Here is a 27757-nt window from a genome sequence, read left to right on the forward strand (position 1 = left end):
CAGTGTCGCTCAACAACCAACCACGGGGATTTCTTCAGAGTCACTCAACAACCAACCACGGGGATTTCTTCCGTGTCGCTCAACAACCAACCAGGGTGATTTCCTCCCGTGTCGCTCAACAACCAACCAGGGCGATTTCTTCAGTGTCGCTCAACAACCAACCAGGCGGATTTTTTCAGTGTCGCTCAACAACCAACCAGGGGGATTTCTTCCGTGTCACTCAACAACCAACCAGGGGGATTTGTTCAGTGTCGCTCAACAACCAACCAGGGGGATTTGTTCAGTGTTGCTCAACAACCAACCAGGGGGATTTTTTCAGTGTCGCTCAACAACCAACCAGGGGGATTTCTTCCGTGTCACTCAACAACCAACCAGGGGGATTTGTTCAGTGTTGCTCAACAACCAACCAGGGGGATTTGTTCAGTGTCGCTCAACAACCAACCAGGGGGATTTGTTCAGTGACAGTGTCGCTCAACAACCAACCAGGGGGATTTGTTCCGTGTCGCTCAACAACCAAACAGGGGGATTTCTTCCGTGTCGCTCAACAACCAACCAGGGGGATTTCTTCAGTGTTGCTCAACAACCAACCAGGGGGATTTCTTCAGTGACAGTGTCGCCCAACAACCAACCAGGGGGATTTGTTCAGTGACAGTGTCGCTCAAAAACCAACCAGGAGGATTTCTTCCGTGTCGCTCAACAACCAACCAGGGGGATTTCTTCCGTTTTGCTCAACAACCAACCAGGAGGATTTCTTCCATGTCGCTCATCAACCAACCAGGGGGATTTCTTCAGTGTCACTCAACAACCAACCAGGGGGATTTTTTCAGTGTCACTCAACAACCAACCAGGGGGATTTCTTCAGTGTCGCTCAACAATCAACCAGGGGGATTTCTTCCGTGTCACTCAACAAAAAACCAGGGAGATTTGTTCAGTGACAGTGTCGCTCAACAACCAACCAGGAGGATTTCTTCCGTGTCACTCAACAACCAACCAGGGGGATTTCTTCAGTGACAGTGTCGCTCAACAACCAACCAGGGGGATTTCTTCAGTGTCACTCAACAACCAACCAGGGGGATTTCTTCCGTGTCACTCAACAACCAACCAGGGGGATTTCTTCCGTGTCACTCAACAACCAACCAGGGGGATTTTTTCAGTGTCGCTCAACAACCAACGAGGGGGATTTCTTCCGTGTCACTCAACAACCAAGCAGGGGGATTTGTTCAGTGTCGCTCAACAACCAAACAGGGGGATTTTTTCAGTGTCGCTCAACACCCAACCAGGGGGATTTCTTCCGTGTCACTCAACAACCAAGCAGGGGGATTTCTTCAGTGTCGCTCAACAACCAACCAGGGGGATTTCTTCAGTGTCGCTCAACAACCAACCAGGGGGATTTTGTCAGTGTCGCTCAACAACCAACCAGGGGGATTTTTTCAGTGTCACTCAACAACCAACCAGGGAGATTTCTTCCGTGTCGCTCAACAACCAAACAGGGGGATTTCTTCCGTGTCGCTCAACAACCAACCAGGGGGATTTCTTCAGTGTCGCTCAACAACCAACCAGGGTGATTTCTTCCGTGTCGCTCAACAACCAACCAGGGGGACTTTTTCAGTGTCACTCAACAACCAACCAGGGGGATTTGTTCAGTGACAGAGTCGCTCAACAACCAACCAGGGGGATTTCTTCCGTGTCGCTCAACAACCAACCAGGGGGATTTCTTCCGTGTCGCTCAACAACCAACCAGAGGGATTTCTTACATGTCGCTCAACAACCAACCAGGGGGATTTCTTCCGTGTCGCACAACAACCAACCAGGGGAATTTCGTCCGTGTTGCTCAACAACCAACCAGGGGGATTTGTTCAGTGACAGTGTCGCTCAACAACCAACCAGGGGGATTTCTTCAATGTCGCTCAACAACCAACCAGGGGGATTTCTTCCGTGTCGCTCAACAACCAACCAGAGGGATTTCTTACATGTCGCTCAACAACCAACCAGGGGGATTTCTTCCGTGTCGCTTAACAACCAACCAGGGGGATTTCTTCCGTTTTGCTCAACAACCAACGAGGGGGATTTCTTCCGTGTCACTCAACAACCAACCAGGGGGATTTGTTCAGTGACAGTGTCGCTCAGCAACCAACCAGGGCGATTTCTTCAGTGCAAATTAACTGAACTCAAGACGTTGCAGATCGCCCTGTTATTCACAATGGCAATCTTGCACTGATTTGCTCTTATTGAAGCTCTAAATGTCTCCTAACCTAAAAAATATATCAAAAAGAACAAAAATGGCTCATGGAGGAGCTGCATGTGAGACGGCTCTTAAGGACCACTCTCTCTTACAGACAGCTAGGGCAAGAGGGCATTGTTGTCCGCTTTTTAAACGTTTTTCCATATCTCCATTTCTCTCTCCTGTGCACGATGTTTTATGCTGCAAACCATCTTCTCTTGCAGACAGCTAGAGAAAGACGGCATTGTTATCCGGTCTAAAAAACATGTTAGCATAATCTTCATTTTTACCCTCCTTGTCCTTGATTTTAGTTCCTCAGTTTCTTTGCCGATGCTTGTCCAGCAATTACAGCTTGAATCCGATTCAAACGCAGCGATTTGACACCGGAAAGAACCTTATGTGGTCTTACGCAACCAACGTGCATGTCAACTCAACTCAACTCAACTCAAATTTTATTGGCTTCAATTTTCATAGAAGAATTTGTCTTGCGCTTGGGAGAAAGTAAGAGTATAACATATAAAAACAGCATTCATATCACATTTCATGTATCACACACAGTAATCACTAGTATAAGCCTACAATTATCACATTTGTACCTGTATCATACATGCAAATAAATAGTATCACATTTCCACGTATCACACACAATATATACATTACATAACATACAGCAAGCTTCCATCTTGGCATTTCTTTCTCCACTTCTCCGCAATCTTTCACTGAATGAGAATTGTGCAGCACTGGCTGATCTCGAGAAAACGAAAAAAGAAAACACACCGTGCCGGTTTCTGAAGACAGGAAAGAGGGGGCTATTTCCTATATCCTCTCAGTCCTTAAAGCGGGGCGTCACACCCCCTATTTGTCTCGGGTTTCCAGAAAGAGAAGAGAACTCTTAATCGAGCTGTTCCGCTGACTCTTCAGTCCCCTTGTTTTTTTGACGTGACCCTCGTTTTAGGGGGAGCATTCCACGCGATTCCACCAATTTCCGGGTCTCTACTGCTGTTTCCTGGCGGTCAATTTTGAAGAGCGTATTAGGGGTGGGAATCTGGGGCAAAATCTATCGACCGCCAGTTGTTTTGAGGATTTCTTTGGCGTGTGGGTTTGTGTCTTGTGACCAAGAACTATTCTTCTCTGCCGAAACGAAGAAACATTGAAGCACAAATGTCTCTGTGGGTTTGCAATGCATCTTGAGTTTTGGTTATTTATGAAGCAGCTGTTTCTAGTGGAAGAATCTGGAGCAGAATCTATATATCGACCACCATTTGTTTTGAGGTTTTCTTCTTGGGCGTGTGTGTTTGTATCTTGTGAGTCAGCACTATTCTCCGAAGAAACGAAGACGAATTGAAACAGAAAATGTATGTATATATGATTATGTCGATGTGCAATGTATCTTGATTTTTGGTTCTTTTTTGGACAACTGCTAAAATCTGCTGTGGCCAGGAAAAAATTTCCTTGTGGCTTTATTCATAATTTATGAGCCTCTACAATCTGTCCTTGTCTTATAATCTGTCCTTGAGAGATACAGGGGGGAGAGAGATAGTGGGAAACAGAGAGGGAGAGAGAGAGAGAGAGAGAGAGAGAGAGAGAGAGAGAGAGAGAGAGAGAGAGAGAGAGAGAGAGAGGGAGGGAGAGAGAGACAAAGAGACAGACAGACAAACATCCCTGTCGTTGTTTTCCACGCAATCAGGAACACACTCTCAACCACTTACTCCTCTCATTCAGTTCCCCATCGTCAGCGATAAATAATCAGCGGCCACGGCCACTTACTAATTACTGGGTCCATACTCCTGGTCCCACAAGGAGATAGATGATGACGCCCCCCTCTGATGGCTAATTGAGAACCAGGAAGCCGGACGGTGTGCAATTTGCGTTGACAGCCAATAAAACGTCAAGAAAGAAAGTCTCTAAATCCAAGATGGCATCTGTCGAGAACGGGTCAATGGAAAACGTGAATCGAAAGCGAGCCGTTTGGGGATTCTCGCCGAGACCGGAGAGGCGATAGTTGAGCACATTTTCCGTAGGAAACAGGCAAATGAAAACTGAACAGTTTTGGGAATTCTAATTCAGAGAAGTGTGGAGGAGGTTCAGGAAGTGTGTTAGAGTCTTATCATTGCTTTTTATATTTAGTCAAGTTTTGACTAAATAATTTAACGTAGAGGGGGGAATCGAGACGAGGGTCGTGGTGTATGTGTGTGTGTGTGTGTGTGTGTGTGTGTGTCTGTGTGTGTGTGTAGAGCGATTCAGACTAAACTACTGGACCGATCTTTATGAAATTTGACATGAGAGTTCCTGGGTATGAAATCCCCATACGTTTTTTTCATTTTTTTGATAAATGTCTTTGATGACGTCATATCCGGCTTTTCGTGAAAGTTGAGGCGGCACTGTCACGCCCTCATTTTTCAACCAAATTGGTTGAAATTTTGGTCAAGTAATCTTCGACGAAGCCCGGGGTTCGGTATTGCATTTCAGCTTGGTGGCTTAAAAATTAATTAATGACTTTGGTCATTAAAAATCTGAAAATTGTAAAAAAAAATAAAAATTTATAAAACGATCCAAATTTACGTTTATCTTATTCTCCATCATTTGCTGATTCCAAAAACATATAAATATGTTATATTCGGATTAAAAACAAGCTCTGAAAATTAAATATATAAAAATTATTATCAAAATTAAATTGTCCAAATCAATGTAAAAACACTTTCATCTTATTCCTTGTCGGTTCCTGATTCCAAAAACATATAGATATGATATGTTTGGATTAAAAACACGCTCAGAAAGTTAAAACAAAGAGAGGTACAGAAAAGCGTGCTATCCTTCTTAGCGCAACTACTACCCCGCTCTTCTTGTCAATTTCACTGCCTTTGCCATGAGCGGTGGACTGACGATGCTACGAGTATACGGTCTTGCTGAAAAATGGCAGCTACTTGACTAAATATTGTATTTTCGCCTTACGCGACTTGTTATTCTTTCATGGGGATGTTCAGCGAGAGGTTATATTATTGCTATTTTTCTGTCTGCAGAAAATGTCACCAGTGTTTTCAACGCTCTGGTCTTCTGTGATTAGATCTACAGACATTGCCCGAGCATGGATCTGCACCATTAAGTGTTTCGCCTGCCAGTTTCATTCAAAGGTTTATCCAATATACAATTTCCCGAAGATAGATACCCTTCCGGTGAACATGTGCCAATACTTTCTTGTGTTTGTTTGTTTGTTTGTTTGTTTGTTTGCTTAACGCCCAGCCGACCACGAAGGGCCATATCAGGGCGGTGCTGCTTTGACATATAACGTGCGCCACACACAAGACAGAAGTCGCAGCACAGGCTTCATGTCTCACCCAGTCACATTATTTTGACACCGGACCAACCAGTGATATTGTTTGTTGTCGTACCAACAACCTATATGGTGGATAACAAACATGGTTGGTTGGTTATTATATATTTATTCCCCCCTCTGCTTCTTTACCTCTGTAAACTTGTAGAGCTAGTTATTTTTCGATAAACACCCAGCAACCAATAGTGGGGCTCCTATGTTGCAAAATCAATCATTTCTTGTGACAAACACCAAATTTGGCATACATGTACAGTTTTATGTGCTTAACAAAACCTGATACAGAGCCACCGCGAAAAATTAAAAAATCGGTTGTTTTTTTAACAAAATTCAAAATGGCCGCCAGTAAAAACGGTTGGGTATGTTAGGCATATTTCATTTCATGTGACAAACACCAAATTTGGTATAAATGTATGGTTTTATGTGCTTAACAAAACCTGACACAGAGGAACCGAGAAAAATTTAAAAATCAGTAGTTTTAAAAAAAAATCAAAATGGCCGCCTGTGAAAAAGGTATTCAGGCGTATTTGATGCTACAAGTCATTCTCTTGCAATAGAAACTAACAGAAACAATTGTTAAAACATAACAATACATGTATACATGATCAATGGTGCAGCGATTGGTTGGACGGCGTGGGTGGCAGGGTTGAAGAATCGTTGGCTTACCTAACCTGTGCCAACAAAAAACTATCGCACAAATGTTCGTACCAAAACGAAAACATTTATTCCTGTGCCATTTTATTCCATTTGTCTATGCTATCAAGGGCACACAACGTGGCTATCTGGAACTCTTTTAATATAAAAGATTGAATTTACATGGGTTATGTGACCGCCGCCTAAATAAGGGTACCCCAAAAATCAAATTGATAAAAATGAAAGGTATAATAATGACATAACACTAAAAAGTATTCATCCTGTTCTGGATAGATGTTGTGCCTCATGAATTTTTTTTGACTTTTTAATGGGTACCTAAAGTTGTGATCACATCCCCTTTGCCACGTTAAGGGTACCCTTATTTGGCGGCGGTCATGTGACCCCTGTAACTAAATCTTCTTTTATCTGAAAGATGTGCCATTTGTGAGAGCCTTTACTGGCATAAAAAGTTTGAATAAAATGATACGGGAATGAATGTTTGAGTTGGGGTACGAAAATGGGTGCAATAATATTTTTACACAGTTTAATTTGCTGATTTTCACAGGCATGCAAGCACAGCTGCAGAGAGCAGAGCTCTTCAGTTCTTCTTTGCAGCATTTGCAGCGTTTTGTTGTACAGCACTTCCACACTTCATGCGTTCTCGGCACATGCTGGATACCTCTTGAAGGCTCGTCCAAAATAACTCCCACTTTCCAGCCCCACAATTGGTGTTGGGTTGTTTGCCTGATTGTATATTTACTGACGTAGTCTAATTGGTAGATTGCTCTTCTCAAACTCATGTCCTGCAACAGCACGTTACTTGTAAGGGTGTTTTGGGGAATTTGGCAGCGCTTTTGACTGAAGAGGTACCTTCTAGCACTGTTCACACCCAGGAAGTTTGGTTTTGTCCTGCAGAAGTACCACAAAATGCTCTTGAACTGACCTGTCAGTAGTACTTAGCTCTCAAAGAAGAGCAGACAACCTGAGGAAAGATTGTGTGATGTCTACTAATGCATGCCATACTTGTCAAGCCCCCAATACCACCGAAGAACAACACAGTATCACAGTCTGTAAAACTGTGAAACATGGGCAGGCAGGGTGACTTCTCGGGGCCAATGGCTTTGGCAATGTGGTGAGCAAAAAATGGCTGAATCCTTTTCCATAGCGATGCACACTTCATAAGCAGAAAACTGAAATCAGCTGGGATGAGAAGCAGACTGTCTTAGATGTCTGGCCTCCTCCAAATCCATGGTGTAGGAAATCCACCTGGGGTACCCTTCATACAAAAGCTGAAAAGTGACAATTTTATTTGAATAATGTTTACTATCTCAGAGAGTTAGCCAAAGTCTTCACACAAAAGATAAAATGCAAAAATTGTATTTTAACTATTTGTATAATTCTTACTATTTAAGGTCAATACAAAAAAACTGTTTCCAGTTACCCAACTGATTCTTAAATCTTGCTGGCCGCTACATTCATTAGAATTCTAACAGTCGCTTACAGAATGTTGACCCTTGTATGGTAAACCCACCAACTTCACAGAGGTAGCTTACGCATATGTGTGCATACTTGTTAATTATCAAAAAAAAGATGCAAACTGTTCAGCTACTCTGGAGGTATTAGGTGACCAACCTTGATAGTAATGGTGAAATCAGCTCGTTTGTGTGGCACCGGCAGAATTGCTCATAATGTATTCACGCAGCACTCTTGTTCTCAGGAACCCGCATGTGGTGTAACCCTCAGTTGTATATTCTGTTAAAATAAAATGCACATCAATGCACGGTCAACCTAAATTAAGTAAAAGGTTGAGAAAAAAGTAACACACCAAAATCGTAACAGTGTTGAGACTCAGACTCAGAGAGAGGTACCACTTTTTTCAAAACCACTCATTTCTCATTTCATTAGCACATAAGCTTATTGCATACTCTTGTCTTTTAGCTATCATCTTTGAAAGTTTGATCACAAGACCGTAGAGACATGGGGAATGGATCACAAGACCGTAGAGACCTGGGGAATGGTTTTTTTCCCCAAGCTGGCCCTCCTACTAGTTAGTACATGTCACTGTGGCCTACTCACTCCGCTAAGTCACTCCCCCTCCCCCCTCAGTTTTTTTAGAAACTTATGGAAGTCAAGTCCTTTATAATAGGCAGGACTAATTATCATGCCTTGAACAATCTCTGTCTCCTTGCCTTTTATTCAAAGTTCTTTTAACTTGTCCAAAATCATGTGGGTGGTGAGCATGGTTTCCTTTCATTCAATCAACAGATAGATCTAGATCTATCACAATCCAGTTTCAGCAAGATTTGAAAGTGTGCAGCATTTCAGCGCTTCAGCCGATCAAAAACAGATCCGAGGGGACAAATAAAGATTATAATGACGTGAAATTGGTGAATGAAAGGGTAATCTTAAAAACTTACCCTCACAAACGTTGTTTTCGCTCAATCAAAACACGCATTGGTACGGAGGCCGCCATCTTGAATTTTCTAGCTGCGGATATATACTTTTCTAAAAAAAAATATAAAACTAAATGACAGAACACAAAAGTACCCATGAAAATATTTATTTCATGTATATATTATCACCAGACAACTTCTGGTGCATTGTTAATAATTGAAGTTTACATTTGCTGAGTTGGAAATATTTACTGCTGATGGCTTTTGGTATGAAAATCGTCTGCTGTAGGTGCAGCCTTTTATTCATTATTATAAACACAAAAATCAATTTCTGAAGTGGCTCTGTATCTAAAATCATTTAAAACATCATAAGGAACAATATCACGAAGTATGATGTTTGTCACAAGATGTGATTAATTGTTGAGTGATTCTGCAACATAGGAGCCCCACTACAAACAAATAACGACCCAGCAACAGCCTGAATCCTCGATAGTGCAATGGGTTGAGAAGTTGTTCTGCTAACTTCGACCATTATTTTTAATAATCACTGAGACTCGGCATGTAACCTCTATTTATTGTCTCTTCAGCAGTTAATGCAATTCGAGACAGATGCTAATTTGTTTCCTTTTTCATTTCACATGCCAAGCTCCATGTTAAAAACTATAAATAATCAGATATAAATACAAAAAATAAGGTTCGACAACTTCAGAACTTTCACATTTGTTTCTTCAAATCTTGCTTAAAATCTTGATATCCTTTAACCACAATTACAAATTTTTTTGGGGGAACATCCCGGACCTAATAGGCAAAACAATAATCTAACACATACTTATTCAGAGAGACATATAGTAAAAAAAGACAGCCAGCCAATTCCTGCAAGGTAAAAATAGTCGATAAAACATCACATCCACATAACTGCTTTCGCAATCCTTTGAAAAGAAATCTCAGAATATAGGCTAATTCCGCCTTGAGACACGATAACAATCCACAACGAGTTGACGTTCGAGTGAGGAAATCAGGAAGTGGTCGACTGAGCAAGAAGGTCTAGTGAGGGACCAATAACACGGAAACGCAGACCGAACACAAACAGGACCCATGGCCTTTGGTCCCGAGTCCCGCTCTGTTTGATCCCTAAGCGACAGTCTCCTTATTTCCCTGCTTACCTCCCCTTCCTCGCTCTAATGCTGGCAAGCACGAACTGTCCCCTCGCCTCTCGATCCCAAGAAATAACGACAACTCTCCAGCAGTCACATCCTCTTCAAGGCATAATTAGATCCCATTAGAGCGCTGCCACAATCTTCGCCCGTCCAAGGCTCAGAATCGCTCCATGACGTGAGACATACGCGCGTCCACCAAGGGGAAGGTCTTATTCCCCCCTCTGCTTCTTTACCTCTGTAAACTTGTAGAGCTAGTTATTTTTCGATAATGACCCAGCAACCAAACAAATAACGAGCCAGCAACAGCCTGAATCCTCGATAGTGCAATGGGTTGAGAAGCTGTTCTGTTTTGGTACTACTTTTGCGACTGAAAAGTTCCGAACGCTCTATACGTACGAAATATACATCTCCGGAGCAAACAATACAAACATACCGCATTTAAATTAACAACTACAGGCCTGAACACATGAATCTCCATATAAAATCCATGAGTTAGGTTGTTTTCTGAATCTAGATCTGCCGTGCACACACCGTTCATCACAAGCAGATTCCCAAGGCAAGTAACTCATACTCTTGCCGACAAGAGTAGTTCCCCTTCTTTTAACGCAGTTTCTTCGACAACACTGACTGCAATCCGACGGTCAGTTTTCAACAATATTTCATTTTATAAACAGATCACACGCAACCAAATGCACACATCTCATCAATTTAAACAACATAAAGCGGTTTCATACACTATTTTCCCCAGAAAACTGAACTTCATACAGTAATTAACGTTGGAACACGGGTGCAAAAGTTCGTCTGCTAGTCCCATTTGACGAAAGAACATTATCCGAAACGATACTAAAACATAAACAGAACACACAATATCTGCCTTTACCGCCACAGCAGAATAACAGCATATCTGTGTACTTGATTTTAGTCTAAAACAGTGAAACTGACAAGAAGTGTTAACAGAATGGAATGATTTGCACGGAACTATACAACCGCGCATTAATCGATCGCCTGCGCAGGTTGACTGGTTGAGTGATTCGGATTCGATCAAACTTTCGCACAAAAACTCCTGTTTTCTTTGAATAACTGAAGAAAGGAGGAATAAAGAGGTTACACACCTCGTCTCAGTGATTATTAAAAATAATGGTCTCAGTTCGCGGTCATGAAAAAGCTCGCTGAAGCTCGCATTTTTCATGATCCGCCAACTTCGACCATTATTTTTAATAATCACTGAGACTCGGCATGTAACCTCTACGTATTGTGCTGGAGCCGATACTCTGGATGGACAATAAACGGGAGGGGGGCCATGTACTGTGGACAGAAGACCAAGGACGGAGGTGGGCCCAGCACTCTGGATAAACAGGAAACGAGAGGAGAGCCAAGCAGGCCAAGGACGGCCGTGGGCCTAGCACTCTGGATAAACAGCAAACGGGAAGAGAGCCCAGCAGGCCAAGGACGGTCGTGGGCCTAGAACTCTGGATAAACAGTAAACGGGAAGAGAGCCCAGCTGGCCAAAGACGGCCGTGGTCCTAGCACTCTGGATGAACAGTAAACGGAAGCTGAAGGAGGACATACAGCAAAAAAAAGGTCGACGGACGGTTAACGTTGGCCCTGTACTCTGGATGGACAGTAAACGGGAGGGGAGCCATGCACTGTGGACATTCAGCCCAGCAGGCCAAGGACGGCAGTGGGCCCAGCATTCTGGATAGACAGTAAGGGGAAGCAGAACGAGGGCCCTGTACTCTGGACATACAGCAAAAAAGGCGACGGACGGTTAACGTTGGCCGTGTACTCTGGATGGACAGTAAACGGGAGGGGAGCTAAGTACTGTGGACATTCAGCCCAGCAGGCCAACGATGGCGGTGGGCCCAGAACTCTGGATAGACAGTAAGCGGAAGCAGAAGGAGGGCCCGGTGCTGTGGACATACACCGAAAGGGGGCCCCATGACGTGAGCTGAGGCAACCAAATAGTCTGTTCTTCTTCGCCATATCCAAACAAAGGACACATTAGCTGGTTTCTATACATGTCGCCGCATAGACAACGCGTATTGGTGGTCACGCGAGTACATCGATTCACACGTGTACATAAGACATACAATTACCAGTTGTTTGTGAGAGTTTCATGCTTGAGAATATTGTGTATGCTTTTAGAGGAGAACTGGGAAAAGCATTAAGAAAAGTTTTCAAAAGTGTGAAGAAGTAGAAAAAGAAAAGGTGGAGGGGGGGGGGGGGGGGGTGGGGGTGGGGGGGGGGTGGGGGGGGGGGTGGGGCGGGGAGTCTCGTTGGCGGCTTCAGTCAGAAGAAGAATGACAGTTTATTATGCCATGATGCGTGGGTGTGTTTGTAAATGTTGAACTTCTTGTTGTTTGCTTGAGGCAATGTTCTTGGTTTTCTTTCAAGTTCAAATGAAAGTTAAATTGCAGAGAGAGAGAGAGAGAGAGAGAGAGAGAGAGAGAGAGAGAGAGAGAGAGAGAGAGAGAGAGAGAGAGAGAGACAGACAGACAGACAGACAGACAGACAGACAGACAGACAGACTGACAGACAGAGAAGCAACAGTCAATCAATTGCGCAGATATAAGAAGTATGTGAGTAATTTCTCTTCGGGTTTTCAGTCTTCTTGGATGCCAATGCTTCGTTAATATACCACAAGAGGACCTTGTGTGATCAGATTTAAGTGAATCGATCTGGCTGGCCTCATTCGACAGTTTATTTTCTCAATATGGCCATGAAAGCTATGGCAAATTTCGACGGTTTTAGACAGTCCTTTAAGTCAATTTTTTCCTACCCCGAAAAATGGAGCAGTTCTCTTGAATTGATGGTAAAGTTTTCTCCGACCCCAACGACAAACGCAACCAGGCAGCAACTCTGCAGTTTTTCAATAGGAAAAAAACACATTTGCCCTTTTATGAAAGTCAGAAGAAGAAACAAGTCGCGTAAGGCGAAAATACAACATTTAGTCAAGCTCAGTCGAACTCACAGAATGAAACTGAACGCAAAGCATTTTTTTCCGCAAGACCGTACACTCGTAGCATCGTCTGTCCACCGCTCTTGGCAAAGGCAGTGAAATTAACAATACAGAAAAGCGCGGTAGCGGTTGCGCTGAGGAGAATAGCCCGCTTTTCTATATCTCTATTCTTTTTAACTCTCTGAACGTGTTTTTAATCCAAACATATCATATCTATATGTTTTTGGAATCAGGAACGGACAAGGAATAAGATGAAATTGTTTTTAAATCGATTTCGGAAATTTAATTTTAATCATAATTTTTATATTTTTAATTTTCAGAGCTTGTTTTTAATCCGAATATAACATAATTATATGTTTTTGGTGTAACCGAGTGCTGTAACACTACGATCACCTCGGGAGGCAAAGTGCAATCAAACAGGATTGAAAATGTTAGGGGTAATTTCTTAGCCCTATAAAAACTGTTATGCAAACCCGAAGGTTTCCATGAACATACAGACAATCGGAAACCACCAGACCCCATCACAAACAGAATTCCACAATCCACCGGTGTTGACTTAAAGGCCAACAACTCGGGTGCAGAGTCTGTTGTGAAAGGAGCGGTAGCCTCCCCTGTCACAATCGCCCCCCTTTGAATGAACTTCGTCCCGAAGTTCCGAACCGGGGGACCACTGTCCATCCCAAGTTCGCAGAATGGGAACAGCACGAAAATGTTCAGTGGTCATATTATGCCATTACCTGAACATATCATGCCGAGTCCCATCCCTGCTCGCAAGCGCCAGATGTAACCGAGTGCCGAAACACTACGATCACCTCGGGAGGCGAAGTGCAATCAAACAGGATTGAAAATGTTAGGGCTAATTTCTTAGCCCTATAAAAACTGTTATGCAAACCCGAAGGTTTCCATGAACATACAGACAATCGGAAACCACCAGACCCCATCACAAACAGAATTCCACAATCCACCGGTGTTGACTTAATGGCCAACAACTCGAGTGCAGAGTCTGCTGTGAAAGGAGCGGTAGCCTCCCCTGTCACATTGGAATCAGAAAATGATGAAGAATACGATAAACGTAATTTTGGATCGTTTTATAAAAAACTAATTTTAATTACAATTTTCAGATTTTTAATGACCAAAGTTATTAATTAAATTTTAAGCCTCCAAGCTGAAATGCAATACCAAAGTCCGGCCTTCATCGAAGATTGCTTTGCCAAAATTTCAATCAATTTTATTGAAAAATGAGGGTGTGACAGTACTGCCTCAACTTTTACAAAATGCCGGATATGACGTCATCAAAGGTATTTATCGAAAAAATGAAAAAAAGTCTGGGGATATCATACCCAGGAACTCTCATGAAAAAAATCATACAGATCGGTCCAGTAGTTTACTCTGAATCGCTCTACACACACACACACACACACACACACACACACACACACACACACACACACACACACACACACACACACACACACACACACACACACACAGACACACACACACCACGACCCTCGTCTCGATTCCCCCCTCTATGTTAAAACATTTAGTCAAAACTTGACTAAATGTAAAAGACTAGTCGCACAAAGTGATATTCAAATATTCAGTCAGTGTCTTCGCCTCAACATCAAAACTGAACTGAACAGCCCTCAACGAGTCCTGTCCGACCAGAACTTTTGACCCAGACAGAGCCATGTCTGTATTATGTAAACGAGGAACTTAAATTGCGTTAACGGATTTTTGTTGATTTTGATCACATACATATATAATATATCTAGTTTTTGGATTAAACACACACACACACACACTCACACACTCACACACACAGACACACACACACGCACACACGTACGTACGCACACACGCACGCACGCACGCACGCACGCACGCACACACACACCAACACACACCAACACATACACTGTTTCGTTTCGTTCCTTCTGACTTAATCTCATCTATTCCCAGTCAACCGAAATATATTCAGTCAAATATTTACTGAATGTAAAATTAGGAGAAGAAGAAGAGGAAGAAGAAAAAGAAGGAGAAGAAGAAGAAGAAAAAGAAGAAGAAACTGCTGTGGGTCGAGGAAGGCGTGTGGTTGACAGAGGTTGACTCGGGCAAGGGAAACAGGAGTCGATCACAATCCAAAAAGAGAGGTAAAAATCCAGTTCGAAAGTAATGATCAGAAGGTCGATTTCTTGCAGAAGTTAGAACCTTCAGAAGTTTTTCGGTTTTGTTTACTTGCTTGTTAGGTTTACGCCACCACAGCAAATTCTGTGGATAAAGAACAATTAGAAAGGGCAAGGAATACAAATTATCTCTCTGCAGGAGATTGCTTTTTCAACCACTCAATTCGTGCACGTAACGGATAAACACGTGATCGACCACGTGGTCAATACGTCATCCGTGACTCGCTAAAGGTGATAGCGTGCTAAGGAAGATGGGGTCACAAAGTTCTGCGAGAACTGAAAGCCTCGTGAGGATGTCTCCCCTAAAAGGTGCTAATTAGCCATTTTCACCTCTGACGGCTGCGACACTGGCATACACAAATACACACACACGCACGCACGCACGCACGCACGCACGCACACACGCACGCACACACACACGCACGCACGCAAACACACACACACACGCGCACATACGCACGCACGCACGCACGCACAAACACATACACACACACACACACACACACACACACGCTGGCCTTGGCGAGCGTCGTGATGCAACATTTTGGAGCGTTTGCCTGCTAATTTGTTTGTTTGGTTGTTGTTGTTGTTGGTTCTTTTTCTTTTGCCTGCCAGTGTTTGTGTGCTGTACGGTTAGCCGTTCGGGTCAGGTATTTAATGTTAACCATAAGTATTTAAGGTTATCCTCAATTATTTAGGAGCCTGTTCTGACCAGCCAATACGATGAACCGGTTTGCATATTCAACTAGTCAAAGCATACACCTCATTCTAAAAAGACACACCCAATTCCCGAGAAACTTAATTTGAATCATTTAAGGTCTTTGGTGGATTGCATGACTTATCAACACGCATTAATTCATTGCACATATCGAAGTCATGGTGGAATTTTGGCGTAACTCATTTCAAACAGTTTTTCGGGAGAGGGACAAAACTGATTATTTTTTATTGGGAAATAGTGTTAATATTCGTTCCTGATATGAATAGGAAGATAAAAGAATGGTTAATCATGCATTGTCCATTGTATTTTAGAGAATAGTTTTCATTGAGAAAGAAGCTCAAAAACATCAAAATCGTCAAGAATCGAGTTACGCAGCCACAATTCAACAATGCCATCTATGTTTTTGTTTTTTTTAATACGAATTTTTGCACTGGTCGCCAGCCAGCTTAAGTGCTGGTATATTACATGTAGGTGCACACAGCCCCATGGTCGTTATTTCATTTTGCAGATTGACAGAAGATTTGACGAACGGCCCAATTGCCAGGGGTTCTCCTGCCAGTGAAACGAGAAAACTAGGATCATAGATGATGGTTCTTACATCAGTGCTCTAGTCTCGCTTTGTTTCTGCAAATTACGTACCGAACAAAGTCACGAAAATGGATCCGGACTGACAATTTCCTCACCATACCTATAGTGGCAGCGAACAAAAACACCCTTTTTTTTTGGTCAACAAACCCGGTTTTTTTTTAATTATCAAAAAATTATCATTCCATGCAGATTCGTTTCCCAGCGACTGATTCTTGCAAAGAAACATATTGAAACCTCCTCTATCTAACATAAACCTGGTGGGGTGTTGACTTCCAAGCAAACAGCGACACTTTGGGCACGAAGTCTAGAGTGGTAGCTAGCGAACTAAAACAACCATCTGTTTAACACAGGTTTACCAGTCCATGGAGATTCGTTTCCCCGCGACCGATTCCAACGAGAACCAGAGTGAGCCTCCTTTCTCTGTCTAACCTAAACGTGGTGGGGTCCCGACTTCTAACCAAACAGCGACCTTATCCCACCTCTAATTACTGCTCAGTCGCGGAAACATGCGGTCTGAGGGCGGATCCCTCAACGCTTTCATTCCGTGTTTGTATTTCATCAAACCTTAATCTCCCCACAAGACCTCCAAAACCGCATCACGCGTGGCGTCCATTTGCCTGAGCGTCCGCCAAGGGAAAGTAGTCCCTGAGAAAACAAGAAGCTGACAGGATCCAGTGTCTGGTCTTGTTGACCCAAAGTTTGCTCCCTTTGTTGGGTTGAGAGAAAGAGAGAAAGAGAGAGAGAGAGAGAGAGAGAGAGAGAGAGAGAGAGAGAGAGAGAGAGAGAGAGGGGGGATGGGGGGTGGGGAGTGTTGATGGAAGAAGAGTCTACATGATCATGGCTGCTAATCATATAGAGATAGAGCCGGAAGAACCCAACGACGCAATAAAATCGATCATGCGCACTGCGAGACATGAATAGACCATTCAGCAACAAGACACATCTACAGCGTGTGTCAACTTTGCGGCAGATCTACAGTATAAGTGTGTCTATACGTGTGTACTTAGTATTCTTCAAGTGTGAAAAAGGACATTGAATCGAAATATAATGCCGCTGTGCTATCATACAAGTCCAGTTTGGGGTTGGTGGGACGTGAGGGGATGGGGTCAGAAATTGAACTCGGAGTCCTCAGCAATGATGACTGTAGAGGATGTACTCACTTCTCAGGTTTCAAGACGAGGTTCTCGCTTCTGTTCTCAGCTCCCATCTGCTGTGTCCAGATCACCGGAAATCCACGTATGGGGGACAATGAACAGCACCTGTTGGAATGGCATTTACAGGCTGTCCTTGTATGACAATGAACAGCACCTGTTGGAATGGCATTTACAGGCTGTCCTTGTATGACAATGAACAGCACCTGCTGGAATGACATATACAGGCTGTCCTTGTATGACAATGAACAGCACCTGCTGGAATGACATATACAGGCTGTCCTTGTATGACAATGAACAGCACCTGTTGGAATGGCATTTACAGGCTGTCCTTGTATGACAATGAACAGCACCTGCTGGAATGACATATACAGGCTGTCCTTGTATGACAATGAACAGCACCTGCTGGAATGACATATACAGGCTGTCCTTGTATGACAATGAACAGCACCTGCTGGAATGACATATACAGGCTGTCCTTGTATGACAATGAACGGCACCTGTTGGAATGACATATACAGGCTGTCCCAGGGGGACAATGAACAGCACTGTTGGAATGACATATACAGGCTGTCCCAGGGGGACAATGAACGGCACCTGTTGGAATGACATATACAGGCTGTCCTTGTATGACAATGAACGGCACCTGTTGGAATGACATATACAGGCTGTCCTTGTATGACAATGAACGGCACCTGTTGGAATGACATATACAGGCTGTCCCAGGGGGATAATGAACGGCACCTGTTGGAATGACATATACAGGCTGTCCCAGGGGGATAATGAACGGCACCTGTTGGAATGACATATACAGGCTGTCCCAGGGGGACAATGAACGGCACTGTTGGAATGACATATACAGGCTGTCCCAGGGGGATAATGAACGGCACCTGTTGGAATGACATATACAGGCTGTCCCAGGGGGACAATGAACGGCACCTGTTGGAATGACATATACAGGCTGTCCCAGGGGGACAATGAACAGCACTGTTGGAATGACATATACAGGCTGTCCCAGGGGGACAATGAACGGCACCTGTTGGAATGACATATACAGGCTGTCCCAGGGGGACAATGAACGGCACCTGTTGGAATGACATATACAGGCTGTCCCAGGGGGATAATGAACGGCACCTGTTGGAATGACATATACAGGCTGTCCCAGGGGGACAATGAACGGCACCTGTTGGAATGACATATACAGGCTGTCCTTAAATGAACCCTTCGTGGACTTCGCGAAGTATTTTTACCAAAACCTCAGTGCAAAAGCTTCGTGCAGCGAACTTCGTGGAGTAGACTTCGCGAAGTCGAAGTCTTCCCTTTAACGACTTGCGATATCGATTATAAGAAGCCAAGAGGTCTCTTTTCGACCCTCTCTTTGGAAGCGAAAACTCTGAGGTCAAAAGCAATACAAAGCAAGAAAAGATGTCATAACGTGAATAATGGCGTCACATAAACATTCTGTCAATTCTTCTGCGTGTCTCCCGAGGAAATGACAATGAATTCAGAGACCGAAGTTTGTCTCGGTGACTTCATTTAGTCAGCAATAAAAAAGTAATCGTAAGGTCACCGCCAGGGTATGCATGTATCGGTATCGTTTGTCATGAATATCATTCAGGCTTGATGCATCAGTACGTCTACATGGTACTCAGCACGGTCACTGCTATCTCGGATAAGCTCTGCGATCACGACTGAACAACAAATAACAACAGCAAATGTATACGAACACACTTGTCAAAAAAAGGAACAAAACGTGAGAGAGAGAGAGAGAGAGAGAGAGAGAGAGAGAGAGAGAGAGAGAGAGAGAGAGAGAGAGAGAGAGAGAGAGAGAGAGAGAGAGAGAAAGAGGGAGAGAGAGAGAGATAAAACAGAAAAAGAAAAAGAAGAAGAAGGAAAAGAAGGAAAAGAAGAAGAAGAAGAGGAAGAAGATATCACGGTGAAGATACATAGCTAACTTTCTCACAGTTCTTTTCCTCTTTATTCTGACAATGAACGTGAGTAGTCTGCTCGTCACCAACTTGATACGTAATTAACTTTGAAAAAGTAAAGACAGACAAGAGGCGAAGCCTTCAAGGCTCACGTAAGAAATAGACAAACAGTAACACAAACTCAATCACTCCGTCACACACACACACACACACACACACACACACACACACACACACACACACACACACACACACACACACACACACACACACACACACACACACACACACACACAGTAAGCATAGGTGACACTGTGCAAGAAAGCGAGACACTAGATCTAGATCTGTCTGTCTGCATGTAGCCTACTTACAGGGACACGACTGGCAACTAGTCTCGGCCCGCTCAAAATAACAATGACCGAGACTTTCAGTAATTCCTTCGCGTGACGTCTAACCCTCTTACGTCATAATGTGACGTCTTCAAATGACGAAATGTTAAAGTTTCTACCACAGACATACACACGCACAAACAAACACACACACACACGCACACACGCACAGACAGACAAAGTTACGATCGCATAGGCTACACTTACGTGAGCCAAAAAGTAAAGACAGAAAAACTACTTGTTCATATAGACATGAACAGACACCATTACACACCAGTCCTATTCTCCGCTGATTCGAAAAGTCGGTCATGTGAAGGCTAGAGAAGAGCTTCACAAAGAAATCACATCCATAATTCCGAAAAAAACAAAAATTCCATATTTCTCTATCAATAACAAGGTCAATTTTTTTTCAACACAAACACTGACATCCGTAAGAACTCCAATCAAAAGAAAGACCAGAATGGGTAAAGCAAAATCTAAGATCGCAAAAGTTACCAATGGATGTTAAATAATAACATTTCTTTCAAGCGGCATCCGTCATAAAACTTTTACAAAGTTTTCAAAGACTTTCACACCAAAGATTGCATGACAAAAATACTCAGAGAAAAATAGTCCTAATTCTAAATGTCGTGCAAGTACTTTTTTCACAATCTTTAAAAAAGAAAAAGAAAAAAAAAGGCTACTGGAAATCACGGTAACAGACAGTAACTAACTTCTTTGCTGACAGAGTTACCCTTCCGAATGGAGTTCACACCCTGATATATACAAAAACACAAACGCAGACAGACACTCACCGACAAACACTCACACACATACTCTCTCTCTCTCTCTCTCTCTCTCTCTCTCTCTCTCTCTCTCTCTCTCACACACACACACACACACACACAGAGAGATGCACACACACACACACACACAGACACAGACACAAACACACACCCACACACATACCGACAAATACTCACACACACACACACACACACACACACATATACACACCACACACACACACACACACACGCACATGCCGACAAATACTCTCACACACACATACACACACGCACACCACACACACACACATACACATACACAAACAGACAGACAGACAGACAGACACACACACACACACACACACACACACACACACACACACACACACACACACACACACACACACACACACACACAAATAATAAAGAACAAAGGCAGCAGTCGGCGAGAAGAATATTCTAAAAAGGGGCCACTTTCGGGCCCATCTTTAGCGCATGGGCGAAACTTGGCTCCAGGGACTTCCCGTTCCTTTTCCTGTGAACAGACAAATACGACTCATTAATCTTTTTCTTGAAGATGGTTACAATTTGTCGACACCCACTTTTTGAAATAAAAATATAAGACCTTTCGGAAACACACAGACGGACACACGCACTCACGCTCGCATACTCACACAGGCTAGATTTTGAATACGACGCAGTTTGCGTTTTAAAATAGGTCGTGTTTACAAGGAAAAAGAAGATCACAGACCTTAAAAAAACAAACAAAAAACCCCCAACCAAACAAAGGAGAACAGTCAGCGGAAGAAGCTGCAGTAGTAAAAGCAACATCAACAACATCAACAACAACGAAGACGACGACGACGACGTTGTTAACAGTCTAACAAGTCGGTTTTTCTAGGATACTGTCAAAACATGATCAACATGATGCTACTACGACACACGTAATTTTGTGTCTTCGCTGGTACCAAAAATGATTATTGCATACAAACACATCTAAGAATTTGAGGATGTAAGCATACTCTGCTAATGATGAACCTGAAGTGAATTCATCTCAAACAATTATAATACACCCTCCACAGCGTTAGAAAATATTGACCGCATGCAAAAATAGGGCGAGGACAAAAATAAAAGAGAGAAGAAAAGAAACGTAGTTGCAAAACCGCACAGAAGAAAATGCGCAGACATCAAAAATCCCAAAGCGTCGCTCACGAGCTTACGAAGAAAAATGAGATAAAAGAACAGAAGAAAGAGAGAGAAAAAAAAAGACAACAAATTCCAAGAATTCCTGAGCAGCTTCCTCTCAAGTCAATGGTTCCAAGCGATTTAGCAAACATCTCCCCGTGCCCAGAATTCGTTGCTGCAACACAAAGAACAAAATCCATTCTGCCTCGCTTTTTTCTTCTGTCCGCCTATAAGACGCATGAAAGGAAAGACTTTTGTGATGGAGATCGATGAAGTGGTTGCGGGTGGCAAAAATGCATAAGGGGGAGGACGGTGATGGGTGGGGTAGAAAAACCGAGTGATGTGCTGGGGGTGGGGGTGTGGGGTGTGGAGGGAGTATGGCTGAGTGTTTTGGGTAAAGAGGAGGTCTTGGATGGTTGGATAGATGGATGGATGAATGGATAGATGAATAGATAGATGGATGGTTGAATGGTTTATTCAGCAACGGGCAATACGATAGGGATATAATCAAGAAAAGGAACAGTACATATACATACAATATGCGTATACGTGACAGGCTTGAATACAGCAAAAACAGAATGAACATCTTAATATCTACAATCTAATGCAATCGCTGAAAAAGCAGGAGGGGGGGGGGAGAGAGAGAGAGAGAGAAAGAGAGAGAGAAAGAGAGGGAGAGAGAGAGAGAGAGAGAGAGAGAGAGAGAGAGAGAGAGAACAAGAACAAGAACAAGAACAATTCTTTATTTTACGAGGGTAATAGAGTAAGCAGTGATCTGCTTTTTTACATCTGGCCCTCGCCCTAAAGAGGGACTAGTCTAAAATTGCTAAAGAATAAGCAAGTAAAGAAAACAAACTACTGCTACATGATTATAATAGAAATGAAAGTAAGAACATATCATCAATTTACATAGTTACAATACATTGCTTAAATGAAAAATGTAAGTTCATTTGACATGAGTTAAGAATTATAGAGTAGATTGCACTGACGCAACAACGTTGTAAGTGCCAGAGAGAGAGAGAGAGAGAGAGAGAGAGAGAGAGAGAGAGAGAGAGAGAGAGAGAGAGAGAGAGAGAGAGAGAGAGAGAGAGAGAGAGAGAGAGAGAGAGAGAGAGAGAGAGAGAGAGAGAGAGAGATAGAGAGACGAGCTAGGAGGAATAACCCAGGGGAGTAGGCAGGTACGTCAAACAAAGATGAGAGTAAACTTTTTTTTAATTTTTATAATAACAGCCCACCAAACAGGTACATTTATTGAACGTTTTGCAAAATAAAATTAAACACCACCAACAGTACCTGGACCTATTCAATGACCCAACAGGGAAGGGTCAGGCGCATAATAAAGAGAACATGAAGATTTAACTTATGCGCTACTTGTCAACGGACGGCGGCCGAGCAAGTTGGCAAACAAAAGAAATGTTACGAGTTGAACAATTTCGAAATTGAAAAGTAAAATTTGACGTTGTCCAAGGATGATTTCCGTTCCGAAGACAACAAGATTGTACGCATTCAATGTGCACCACTACTGAGACCTTGAGCTGTTGGTCAAATCTCTGCTCTCAAATGGCACTGTCAAACAGAGACTATGACTTTTTGTTTTTGAGGGGGGGGGGGGGGATGTGCGTGCTCGCGTTGGTATGTGCGTGGTTTAGTTTCCTGTCTAACTCGAGCTCATTGTATAAAAGCTTCAAGCTCACTGCATCTCAGTTCAGATGTATCGCTCTCTTCCATCGTGCAATGAATTCTAATTTTGAAAAATTAAAAACCAGAGTAAAAGCCAGGACGTTGAAAATATGTGTGTGTGTGTGTGTGTGTGTGTGTGTGTGTGTGTGTGTCTGTGTGTGTATTTGTGTGAGTGTGTGTGTGTGTATGTGTGTGTGTATGTGTGTGTGTGTGTGTGTGTGAGTGTGTGTGTGTGTGTGTGTGTGTGTGTGTGTGTGCATGCGTGTGTGTGCGTGTACGTGTGCGTGTGTGTGTGGATGTGTGTGTGTGTGTGTATGTGTGTGTGTAGATGTGTGTGTGTAGATGAGTGTGTGTAGGAAGGGCATTTTTCTTATAATTACTTCTTCAGAGTCAGCTCACTCACTCCCTATTCAATCACGTGGGAAAAAATAAATCACGTTCCTCTGCAACACGCCTTGTTTGTTGTGCCCTCCTAAACGGTTGGCTTTCTCCTAAACGGTTGGCCTTCTCCTAAGCGGTTGGCTTTCTCCTAAGCTGTTGGCTTTCTCCTAAACGGTTGCCTTTCTCCTAAGCGGGTGGCTTTCTCCTAAGCGGTTGCCTTTCTCCTAAGCGGTTGGCTTTCTCCTAAACGGTTGGCTTTCTCCTAAGCGGTTGGCTTTTTCCTAAGCGGTTGGCTTTCTGCTAAACGGTTGGCTTTCTCCTAAGCGGTTGGCTTTCTCCTAAACGGTTGTCTTTCTCCTAAGCGGTTGGCTTTCTCCTAAGCGGTTGGCTTTTTCCTAAGCGGTTGTCTTTCTCCTAAGCGGTTGTATTTCTCCTAAGCGGTTGTCTTTCTCCTAAGCGGTTAATTGGCTTTCTCCCAAACGGTTGTCTTTCTCCTAAGCGGTTGGCTTTCTCCTAAACGGTTGTCTTTCTCCTAAGCGGTTGTCTTTTTCCTAAGCGGTTGGCTTTCTCCTAAGCGGTTGGCTTTCTCCTGAACGGTTGTCTTTCTCCTAAGCGGTTAATTGGCTTTCTCCTAAGCGGTTGTCTTTCTCCTAAGCGGTTAATTGGCTTTCTCCTAAACGGTTGTCTTTTTCCTAAGCGGTTGTCTTTCTCCTAAACGGTTGGCTTTCTCCTAAGCGGTTGTCTTTCTCCTAAACGGTTGGCTTTCTCCTAAGCGGTTGGCTTTCTCCTAAGCTGTTGGCTTTCTCCTAAGCGGTTGGCTTTCTCCTAAACGGTTGGCTTTCTCCTAAGCAGTTGGCTTTCTCCTAAGCGGTTGGCTTTCTCCTAAGCGGTTGTCTTTCTCCTAAGCGGTTGTCTTTCTCCTAAACGGTTGTCTTTCTTCTAAACGGTTGGCTTTCTCCTAAGCGGTTGGCTTTCTACTAAGCGGTTGTCTTTCCCCTAAACGGTTGTCTTTCTCCTAAACGGTTGGCTTTCTCCTAAGCAGTTGGCTTTCTCCTAAATGGTTGTCTTTCTCCTAAGCGGTTGTCTTTCTCCTAAGCGGTTGGCTTTCTCCTAAGCGGTTGGCTTTCTCCTCAACGGTTGTCTTTCTCCTAAGCGGTTAATTGGCTTTCTCCTAAGCGGTTGTCTTTCTCCTTAGCGGTTAATTGGCTTTCTCCTAAACGGTTGTCTTTCTCCTAAGCGGTTGGCTTTCTCCTAAACGGTTGTCTTTCTCCTAAGCGGTTGGCTTTCTCCTAAATGGTTGTCTTTCTCCTAAGCGGTTAATTGGCTTTCTCCTAAGCGGTTGGCTTTCTCCTAAACGGTTGGCTTTCTCCTAAACGGTTGTCTTTCTCCTAAACGGTTGGCTTTCTCCTAAGCGGTTGGCTTTCTACTAAGTGGTTGTCTTTCTCCTAAACGGTTGGCTTTCTCCTAAACGGTTGTCTTTCTCCAAACGGTTGGCTTTCTCCTAAGTGGTTGGCTTTCTCCTAAGCGGTTGTCTTTCTCCTAAGCGGTTGTCTTTCTCTTAAACAGTTGTCTTTCTCCTAAGCGGTTGGCTTTCTACTAAGTGGTTGTCTTTCTCCTAAACGGTTGTCTTTCTCCTAAACGGTTGTCTTTCTCCTAAACGGTTGGCTTTCTCCTAAGCGGTTGGCTTTCTTTTAATCGGTTGTCTTTTTCCTAAACGGTTGTCTTTCTCCTAAGCGGTTGGCTTTCTCCTAAGCGGTTGTCTTTCTTCTAAACGGTTGTCTTTCTCCTAAACGGTTGGCTTTCTCCTAAACGGTTGTCTTTCTCCTAAGCGGTTGGCTTTCTCCTAAGCGGTTGGCTTTCTCCTAAATGGTTGGCTTTCTCCTAAACGGTTGGCTTTCTCCTAAACGGTTGGCTTTCTCCTAAACGGTTGGCTTTCTCCTAAACGGTTGTCTTTCTCCTAAGCGGTTGGCTTTCTCCTAAGCGGTTGGCTTTCTCCTAAACGGTTGGCTTTCTCCTAAACGGCCCACAGGCCTCCCTTTCTATTACTTCCAATTTTGTAAACTCAGTCTCTACATATTGCATTGTTCTTTTTGTCTTCAGACCACCCCCCTCCCCCTCCAACCAGATTGTTAACTTATTAAAGTAGATCACGATTTTTTTTAAAGAGATTTGATCGAAGTAACAAGTTTGACAAAATATGAGCCTACTACAACTTCTTCACTGTACGAGTACGTACTTTGATAGACCTTTATTTTAATATTGTCGGTACCCGTGCACCCTGTAAAATGAGAAATACAATAACAAATTTGTTTGTGTCCCGAATAGCCAAATAGGCGGAAAGGGAAACGAACAAATCACAGAACTTTTAATTTTTTTTAATTTTTTTTTTAAAGTGAGAAACAAATTGTATTCAATATACTGTACACCGGATAACAAATCAACCACCTGATCAACCAACCAATCTCTCCGTCTTTCAAGTTGTTATATTTAGTCAAGTTTTGACTAAATATTTTAACATCGAGGGGGAATCGAAACGAGGGTCGTGGTGTATGTGTGTGTGTGTGTGTGTGTGTGCGTGCGTGCGTGCGTGCGTGCGTGTAGAGCGATTCAGACCAAACTACTGGGCCGATCTTTATGAAATTTTACATGAGAGTTCCTGGGATTGATATCCCCGAACGTTTTTCTCCTTTTTTTGATAAATGTCTTTGATGACGTCATATCCGGCTTTTCGTGAAAGTTGAGGCGGCACTGTCACGCCCTCATTTTTCAACCAAATTGGTTCAAATTTTGGTCAAGTAATCTTCGACGAAGCCCGGGGTTCGGTATTGCATTTCAGCTTGGTGGCTTAAAAATTAATTAATGACTTTGGTCATTAAAAATCGGAAAATTGTAAAAAAAAATAAAAATGTATAAAACGATCCAACTTTACGTTTATCTTATTCTCCATCATTTGCTGATTCCAAAAACATATAAATATGTTATATTCGGATTAAAAACAAGCTCTGAAAATTAAATATATAAAAATTATTATCAAAATTAAATTGTCCAAATCAATTTAAAAACACTTTCATCTTATTCCTTGTCGGTTCCTGATTCCAAAAACATATAGATATGATATGTTTGGATTAAAAACACGCTCAGAAAGTTAAAACAAAGAGAGGTACAGAAAAGCGTGCTATCCTTCTTAGCGCAACTACTACCCCGCTCTTCTTGTCAATTTCACTGCCTTTGCCATGAGCGGTGGACTGACGATGCTACGAGTAAAATGGCATTGCGTTCAGTTTCATTCTGTGAGTTGGACAGCTACTTGACTAAATATTGTATTTTCGCCTTACGCGACTTGTTTTACCTGTCCAAAGGCTCCTTGATTTCGGATTTGGTCTCGAATATTACCCATCACAATCGTGTTGCCAGTCTCTGAAACTTCGAACAAACTATCAACAAAGTGTTCATCCGATTGGAAGTCTACCAATAAGCCTAAGTCGTAAAATCTAGGGTCTGTGTGATCATGGACTTTACCGGAAGCTGCGCCCAGTCTGCAGCGGAAGGTGAATTGACAGCACTCTGACGTCACATCCGCTGGTCTTTATCGGGAAGACACTGACGTGGTTGGATTGTGTCAAGCTTTTTATCCCCAGTTTGTGTCCTTTAAAGTAGGTTTACGGTTCAAATCTAAGTGCGGACGACGCGTGCATGTTTTAGGTCTGTAAATGACGTTGGAGCGTTCAAACCGAATTTTCAATGTTTAAAAATAACTCTTTTGGTTTTGTAAATGGCTGTGGAAGAGATTAATGACATACGACACCGATTAAACACACCAAGACATCTCTTCTTCACCCTCCCTTCCAAAGTGAAATCTCTGACGTAAAAAAAAGAAAAGAAAAGTAAACTCGATGAAACGTCATAAGGCGAATAAGGGCGTCATGTAAAGATCTGTCACTTCTTCGAATGCATGTCTCCCGAGGAACTGACAAAGATGTTCGAGAGCGCAGTTAGTCTCGGCTACTTTGTCATTCCAGCAGTTAGTCTCGGCTACTTTGTCATTCCAGCAGTAGAAAGCTACGCAAGACTGTGCATGTATTGATATCATATC

This window comes from Littorina saxatilis, linkage group LG7 (assembly GCF_037325665.1).
Source record: "Littorina saxatilis isolate snail1 linkage group LG7, US_GU_Lsax_2.0, whole genome shotgun sequence".
NCBI lineage: Eukaryota > Metazoa > Mollusca > Gastropoda > Littorinimorpha > Littorinidae > Littorina > Littorina saxatilis.